Source organism: Fukomys damarensis, unplaced genomic scaffold (genome assembly GCF_012274545.1).
Source record: "Fukomys damarensis isolate Sample0158 unplaced genomic scaffold, DMR_v1.0_HiC HiC_scaffold_36, whole genome shotgun sequence".
In the NCBI taxonomy this organism is placed as follows: domain Eukaryota; kingdom Metazoa; phylum Chordata; class Mammalia; order Rodentia; family Bathyergidae; genus Fukomys; species Fukomys damarensis.
Window position 1 is genome coordinate 25,245,815 of NW_022900948.1, and position 8,990 is coordinate 25,254,804.

The 8,990-nt window shown below is 41.9% G+C and overlaps 1 long non-coding RNA gene across 2 annotated transcripts in view; it reads right to left on the reverse strand.

The window, feature by feature from the left end:
• Nucleotides 1–8,494, reverse strand: part of LOC104872921 — a 13,565-nt gene extending 5,071 nt beyond the window's left edge. Inside the window, exons 1-2 of one of the 2 annotated variants that reach the window (XR_783311.2) lie at nt 8,331–8,494; nt 5,249–5,424 (exon numbers count right to left, since the gene is read on the reverse strand). This is a non-coding gene — a long non-coding RNA (uncharacterized LOC104872921). Of the gene's footprint in view, nt 1–5,248; nt 5,425–8,297 lie in introns of both variants that reach the window. The other variant, XR_783310.2, reaches the window with a different exon arrangement.
• Nucleotides 8,495–8,990: the final 496 nt, after the last annotated feature.

The window sequence follows — 8,990 nt, forward strand, 5'->3', positions numbered from 1 at the left end:
AAAGGATACAAAGCTCTAAAATTTCATAATTCATGTGTTAAAAGAAACCAAGGGGAATTTGTAGTGTATTGCCAGGATCTGGCTATTTATTGAGTCAGTGGACCATGGTCACTGTACATATGTTCTAATCTTCCACCTAGATACGAAGTGTAAGTGCTGGATCTCAAAGCAGCCCCCAGGCTGAGCATGGGATTCTGGGAGAATTGACAGTGACTCACACTGTGGGAACATTAATACGCCTCGGCACAAACCTGACACCAAAGCCATCCAGTGCTGGTCTGCAGTTTTCAAGATATACTTCTTGGTTCTGTTTCTTTCATCATGAGTGATCTAGAAAGTACTAAAGTACCAAAGGCCAATTTGCTTGTGGTGTTTGGATGCACCCCAGAGCCAGGATCTGAGCCTAAGCCCTGAAAAATGTCTCTAAAATGGACTTTTTGGGCCCCTGAAATGCTGGCAGCCTCTTGAAACCTGTGGAAAACCAAGGATTCCTAAGGAGCCCAGTAATATACTAAAAATGGACACTAGAATGTCAATGTCACGATTAAAGTGATAAAGGCAAATGATTCTCAGGACCAGGCTGATGGAAGAGGATACTGTGGGAACTGGCTCTAGTTTTTAGTCTTTCAAAAGAAGAGTAGTCGTGTTGAATCAGAGGCCACCAGAGAAGGATCTTTCTGGTACTTTTAGTTCACTCTTTCCCATTTATAGATTAGAAGACTGACACCCACAATAGAAATGGACATAGCAATATAGGGGACACTTGGGATTGAAGTGCAGGGTCCTTAAACCCCTTTAGTGTCATACTTCACTTCTTTATTCCCCATCCTCCAGAACTAACACTGTTCCTCAAGTCCCTGGCAAGGACTCTTCTACTTCCCATCTCTACGAATTTGCCTACCCTATATACTTCAGAAAAAGAGGATCATACTGTATATTTTTTTTGTATGACTGGCTTATTTCCCTTACCAAAATGTTCTTAAATTTTATCCATGTTTCATGCAACAGAATTTCTTACCTTTTAGAATAACACATTTTCTTCATCCATTCACTGATCAATGGACATATAGATAGCTTCTACTTTCTATTGTAAAGTGGGAGTACTAACACTGATTCACAAATATCTCTTCGTGTCCCTGCTTTCAATTGTTTTGTATCCACATCTATTTTTAATTTTTGAAGAACCACTATACTGTTTTCTGAATTGGCTACACCATCAATTTCCCTGCATCCTTAATTTCTCGGCAGCATTTCCCACACTTGTTATTTTCTGGTGTTTGGATAGTGGGCATCCTAAGAGGTGTGAGGCCCCCATTCTTTTGTACTGTTAATGAAAAGCTCCTTGAGCGCTGTACCTGGCCCAGGCCTAGCACGGGCTAGATACTCAGCACGGGATCATCCAGTGAATGAAGAGCTCAACCCAATGTGCCTGACTCTGGCTGTGGACAAATCATTTCTCTGACCACCATCTTGGCAATCCCATTTATCAAGTGAAGAAGTACGTCGAGCCATTGCTGACAATTGTGCTTGACCTCAAAAGGTCAATATTTTTAAGAACTCAAGGAAAAGAATATGATGATGCCCCAAAAGGAAACTCTCTGCCACGCCATAGGCTTTCTCAGAGGTGAGACACTGCAAGAAAAAGGATAATCTTTACAACATGTTGCTTTCTAGTTCATGAAGCTCTGCCACAAAAGTTTTCATAGAAAATGGCCACCATGTGCAGAAGTAACTGAAATTCTCCTTTGGTGAGCTAATGTACTGGCACTGGGAGGAATTTTATTTTAGGCAAAACCTATATATAGTAAATTGTATTAACTCTATTAATTTTAAAGGTATAGCTTCACAGACTTTCACATTTGCCGACACAGATATAATCACTACCCAGATCAAAATACAGAATTACTTCTAGTAACCCAAAAGATCTCCTCATGTCCTTTGCATTGGTCAAGTTTCTGTGTTGGGACAAAATACTTGACACGAGTAACTTAAAGGTGGAGAGGTTTATTTTGCCTCAGGTTCCAGTCTCTGGTTAGCTGGCTCCTTAGCAGAATCATTATGATGCCAGAAAGCTGCTTGACTTATGGCACCCAAGAAGCAGAGAGCCAAAGAAGAGTCTGAGAGGAAGGACCCAGAGACCAGATATAAGGTCACACCCAATGATGCAGCCAGACACACCCAGAAGTGTGCTTTACTAATTTCCTACGTGTGTCCAGCCAATCAAGATGACAATGAAGATTAACCATCACAACCTTTCTTAGTCAGAAAACAGCCTTCTCCCATCCATGGGGAACCAACATTCTGATTTCTACCCAGACTAACTTTATCTGTTCTTGAACTTCATAGAAGTAGGATTACACAAACTTCCTTTTTGTGTTTTGCTTTTTTTTTCTTAACAATTTGTGAGAGATCTGTTTATTGCATGTATCAATATTTCATCATTTCTAATTAAAAACAAGAGGACTTTCTTTCTCACAGTTCTAGAGGCTGGAAATTTAATTTAAGATCAAAGCACCAGAAGACTTGGAGTCTGTTGAGAAACTGCTTCCTGTCATAGATGGTACCTTTTCGCTGTGTTTTCGTATGATGGAAGGGACAACAGAGGTCGCTGGGGCTTCTAAGTGGGCTAATCCCAAAGACCCTACTCCCCAGAGCCATCATATTGGTGATTAGGTTTCAAAGTATGAATTTGAAGGCAGGGAGACAAATGTCCAGATCATATCTGATGGTATTCCACTTATGACTATACTATAATTTATTTATTAATTTTCTATCAATGAAAATTTGGATAATGCAAATTTGAAGTAACTATGTATAAGGTTATGTATTGTTTTTTTACCTATCTTTTTGTGGACATACAAACTACATTCCTTTAAGTATAGATCTCTGAGTGAGATTGCTGAGTCAAAGGGTAAGCATATGTTTGAGTAAGCAGATATGACCAAAAGTTTTCTAAAGCAACTGTACATGCTTTAGCTCCTGAATGAGATTTTTACACACAAAAAATGTGCAGCTAAAATATTGGTCACAACATTTATATACAGAGTTGTAAATTTTAGAAATCCCCAAGCCATTAAAATTATTAAATAAATTATTAACCATCTAGAAAATGTGGTTGTATTGTTATTCTCCACTTCCAAAAGATTTTTAGGTGTGGGGGAAAATCTTTCTTTATCTGAAATTAAGTGAAAATAATTTCTCAGGATGCAGTATTTCCTGCCCAGTGATATCTCACCTATACTGATTTACCCAGAAAACAGGCTTTGGAAAAAGTGGCTCTGAATATTAAGTCTTTATCTCCTGGTGGTGACACACAGGTGACAGGAACTTCATTCTTATCAATTCCAAAATTAGAATATATTGCTCTCATAATCAGATAAAAGTAAAAGTGTATGCAAAAAGGCAAAGCCCTACTTTGATAACTCACTGTATATGAAATAACACCAAAATGACCACATTTCCCTGCTCTCCTACTTATTCCTCATTCTGCTGTCATTCTGAGTTGCATTGAAAGACTAGAAGGAAGCATGCCAAAGCATTTGGTGAGGTTCTTTGTGATTTTCTGTAGTTTCCAAATGGTCTCTAGTAAGCCAGTATTCCTTTCATGATTGGAAAATAAAGAATATATTTTAAAAATTTTTGTTGAAAAGTAGGATTTAGAGAGTGATCCCCCTCCCTCTCGTCAAAACTGAGAAGACTTTGTCTTCCCTACAGAATCAGGCCATAGCGGGGCTATTTTTATCTAAGACATCACCACAACCAGCTAGACTCAGCCACACCATGTGCATGTTCTGTATCTTATGGGCTATTTTTTCAAATGTTTAGTTGATTGGGGAAACCCCAGTGGTGCTTAACTAGAAGATTTCTAAGGTAAATTTAATGCACATGTATTAACTGTCTCTTCTCCATCATCTTCCTTTGAAGTGGGCTTGCTGCTGAGCTGAGTGTGAAGGTTCCCTACCACTGCCTTGGTCTCCCTAAATCAACTGTAGCTGGTTGGTGGTCAAAACACAGTGTGTGGAGAATGATACTGGATGTACTCATTCAGCAAATTCCAATAAGGAAGCCATTTTGTTCCAGGCCCAAGGAGATACAGCAAGGGCTTCTGCTGATGAAGAGTTCACAGTCCACTGGGAAAGGCAGATGAGTGAACAAGTAAATAAATGGTCTGTGACAGACTTAATTAGAAAGTTAGATAGGTGTCATGAGACCACAGCCAGAGATTGAATAGCTCAGGAAAATCCCCTGTGGTCCCTCTATATGCAGTGGAGAAGCACAATATCCAGGTCCTAGCTTTCTCTTTCACTCAATCTGCCCCCTTTATGTCAGGTCACCTGGTATACTGTCCTGCCTTGGTAAATCCCACTCTTCATGTCACCTTGTGAATACTTCTTATGCTGTAATAAAGCCCTGGGGGTAAGGATACCTCTTGACTCCCTCTCTCTCACCACTGTATGTATAGCATCCAACACAAAGCTTAGCTCTGGGTGGTGGCATCTCCAGAATTTCTACCCAGGAGCTGCTCAGAAGCAGCAATCTCATGGAGTGAGAGGAAGGAATGAAACTCAGTGTCATGGCAAGACCTGTGCTTCTTTTAATGACAGTGAGTTTGCTTGGCCTTGCTTTGCTGGAGAGCATGAAAAATTAGGAAAGAACAGCTCAAAACACCTTCCTCCAGGCTGCCCTTGGGGGACACTACTATCCCATAGAAGTCCAAGGGGGCTCATATTCATTTATTTTAAACTTCTAATATAATTTAAAAATAAAGCAATACCAGAAAGAGATTATGAAAATTATGCAGTGTTTCAAACCTTTGCATGTGCAAATTAGGATGTTCCAATAATGGGATATAAACTTAAAATTGCACGGAAAGTTATTTCTCTCCATGCTGTAGATAACTTCACATGGAGCACATTTGTTAACCAATCTATCCATGTGAGATCCAGGCCACCTCATCCCCACGTCCTGTGTCCCACCTCACCATGCTGCCTATGAGCTCCTTCTGGCATTTAGTAGTTGCTCACTAGGTGGCTAAATAAATGCCTGAATAAATAAGTGAATGATTGAAGTGATAATTTTTCTACCACCAGCCTCTGCTATCTTGATGTGGCTTTGGAGGGCTGTACTTCTTCGTTTCACATCTTGCACTCAAGCCCTCCCTCGCCCAGGGTGATATCACGTAGACACAGGTGCAGGCATAATATTAAGGTTGCAAGGGTAGAAAGGGTGGAAAGCTTATTCTCCATACCTTCAGATGTCTTTGAGCACTCTGGCTTGTTGCTTGACGTGGCTCCCCAGTCCAAGGTACAGTGAGTTCTTTCTTTGACTTGTAAGGTCATCTGTTGTTCCGTGGTTCCCTGTGGGTATCTTCATCAAAGATTCTGAGTCTGGGGATCTGCAGCACTTCTCTCTTCTGACCTTGATCTGGCACGAAACAATGATTTTACCTTTGTAGTTCTGCTGTGCAAACTCTAGAAAATATCTATCATAGTGACTGTCATATTTTGATATCATCTTGCTGATGCCTTCATCTGCCTTGCTATTTATCCCAAGTGTAGGTGGAGATCAGAGAGGTTATGGATTTTTCAGAATAAACAGGGAAGAAGAACACTCCAAAACGCAAGCATGCAGTGTATCTACATAAGGTGTGGAGAGGAGGGAGGTTGTCTTTGTGGTAATTTATGTGACATTCACATGCCTTACCCTGCTGAGGAAGAGGAAGGCCAGTGTTGAGGGGAGAGGGAGTCCAAAGTTGTATTTGGCTGAGGAATGAGGTGACATAATCTGGTGTTGGCCCTTGTTCCAGCCCCATTCACTGTGGCTGCTGCTCTGCAGCCAAATTCATTCTCCTTCAAGTATCATCCAAACCTTCTAGCCCTGGGTCTTTTTTCACCCTGGTCTCCCTATGTTTCCACTTTTCATTTTATTTTGAACCTGGATAGGACTGGTCATGACCTAGGTCTAAAGGGGACATGAAGAACAATGGGCAACCTCAGGATACAAGCTCTCTGGTCCTGTATTAATTTTCTAGAGCTTCCAGAACAATGCAGCAAAAACTCAGTGGTTAAAAGTACAAAGAAATGCTTTATCCTTTTACAGTTCTGGGAGCCAGATTTCTGAAATCAAAGTGTCAGCAGGACCAGGCTTTGCCACTGAGAGGTAGGCCCTTTCTTTGCCTCTTCAGAGCTTCTGGTAGTGGTTGCAGCCTCAGTGTTCCTGGGCTGGTGGTGGCACTGCTTCTGTCTCTGCCTCTGTTGTTCATGGAGTTCTTCCTTTGCATGCCTGTGTTCTCTGGGTCTTCGTGCCATTCTTCTCTTATTATAGGGTTAACTGCATTAAGAATCCACCCTAATGAACTCATCTCAATGTGATTCCATCTGCAAAGATCTTGTTTCCAAATCGGGTCAAATTCACAGGTGCAAAGGGTTAGTATACCATTTTGGAAGAATGGATTCAATCCATAACAGTCCTATTCACTTTCAAGGCTCAGAATCATATCCCTGGATGTGATTCTTGAAGTCCCCAGCAGATAGAGCCACCCTTCCTCCACTCTCCCAGGAATCAGTCTCCACGGTGTCTTATTGTGCTTCATAGATGTGATAATTGGGAAAAAATGACCAAGAAAAATGGGTGGTTCATGGAGAAGAAAAATGTTAATTTGGGTCCATGGTTCGCCCAACTTGCCTTAGACTGCAGCTTCTCTGTATTTATCCTTCCATCTGCACTGTTATCTGGCCCTAGGAAGCCTCTTGCAGTGTGTAGGATTGAATGGAGATGCTGGCACAAACTCACGACAGCTGGCCAAGAAAGTCCTGGATCATGGGTAGCCTGGGACCCCTCTGTGGCATGTGCCTCTGTCTGCCTGCCAGGCAAAGAGGGTTTTCCAAATTATTTCTCAGGATCTTGCTGAATCTGAAAGCAGGCTTCTGAAGAATGATGTGTGTGTGTGGTTTGGCTGAGTGAGGCTCACTTCCTTGTCACACCCTGGTATCCATGGTTCTGTGCAGCAGTCCATTTGGCCTGCCCAGGCTATTTCTCCACCTACATTCCTAAGCCACACTGCTGGGCTAAGATGAATGCCTCCAGCCTTGCCTCTGCTGCTAGATAGTGTTTGAGGCTGCCTTGATGCCCTTTTGGAGATCAACACCGGGTGACCTGCGGTGAATTCTAGATACCCACAAAGCCTCCAAGTCTCAGCAGTAAGTTTAACCTTGGCCAAAGGCAGGAGGGTTTATTATTACTAAATGCATCCAAATGAGATATACCTGTGTTCCACATCCCAACTCCATTCTTTAGGCAAAGCTCTGCTTAGATATGCTCTCACTTGTGGCTTCCCCAGATTTAGGATTTAATCTATCTTCCTCACGTGGCACCCCAACCAGAAAGTTGGTTCAACTCACCCATACAGCAGTCCCCAGTTGGCCCAAAGAGTACCCCCCCTTCCCCTACATAGGGTGTGCTGTGGCCAAGAATGCACTGGATGCTTCCAAGGGCCTGGGAGGTAGCCAAGAATCCTGAGTCTGGAGTATGTGCAGTACAGCCAGGCTCTGGCAGCTGCAAGAAGTTGTCTGCTGGAGAATCCATTACTTTGCACTGATTGGCAGAGCTTGGATGAGGGCCCCAGGCAATACCCGTTTTTGTGAGCTGAATGTGTACTTACACTCTCGCCACAGCCTTCTCACAAACCCAAGTAGATGCAGGCCTAGCGAATCCTTTGTACAAGGAGGAGGTTCCCAAGGTTCCCTCAGTGTTACTGACAAATTACTTTTTCAGTTTTAGCTCTTTTTATCACCACTTCAATTTTTTTTTCATCTAATATTTCAGAATGCCAATCCTGGGTCAGAAACTTTGCCAGACTCTGGAAATCTAAATTCAAAAGCAACTATTTATTACATACTTATTATATGCTAGCAAGAGAGCTTACATCAACCCTTCAATTGTAATAAGGTACAAAAACTAAGGCTAATGCAGGTTAAGTAACTTATAAATGGTTCTTCCAATACATCAGCTAGAGATGTCTTACTGTCAGCCCCCACACCCATGTCATAGTTCCTGTGAATGAAAAACCATGTGCTCAGAAGATTCAATCCTGTGGGAGAGGCTCCATAATGAAATAACTGTGCCCTCTGAATGAGGCAGTAAGAGTGTGGAAAATAGAAAATCTCTCCCGTGCCAGAGGGTAAGAGTCAGTAAAATTCCTGGAGACTACTGCTTCAACATTTTACTGTGCACATGGGAAAACAGAGTCATTGTATTAGTTACTTTCTTGTAGCTGACACAAAATAGGGAACACATACAACTTAAAGGAGGAAAGATTTTCTTTGGCTCACGATTTCATAAGTTTCAGTCCATAGTCAGCCATTGTTTTAGGCTTATGATGAGGCAGACTATCGTAGCGGAAGGGCCCACTTCATGTGGTCAGGAAGCAGAGCAAGGAAAGAAAGAACCAGAGGAGGAAGCAGCCAAGGACAAGAATATACCTTTCTGGATTCTAGCCCTGTGACCTACTTCCTTCAACACGCACCCACCAATCAGCACATTCAGCTATGAATTCACCAATGGGTCAGCCCATTCATGACATCAGTGTCTTCATGATCCATCCATCTCTCTAGGCACCACATCTGATCATTGCTGCACTAAGGATCAAGCTCTCAATACATGAGTCTTTGGGGCAATACTTCATATTTAAACCGTAATTGTCACTAAAAGGGATAAAGGCCTCACAATGAGTACATAAAAGATCTAGGACCAGAGCTCAGCGTCCTCCTACCCCACCACCTATACAGCCCTTCCCCCTTCCCCTTTTCTACTACCTGGGTCCCAGGAAGGGGGTGAGTTAGGATTTGGACTGTTAGATTTAACAAAAAGCGAAACAGGGTACCCAGATCAATTTGAATTTTAGTTAAATGACAAATAAAATTTTGTTTACGTATATCTCAATCACTATTTAGGACATATTTATACCAAAAATATTCATTATATATATATAT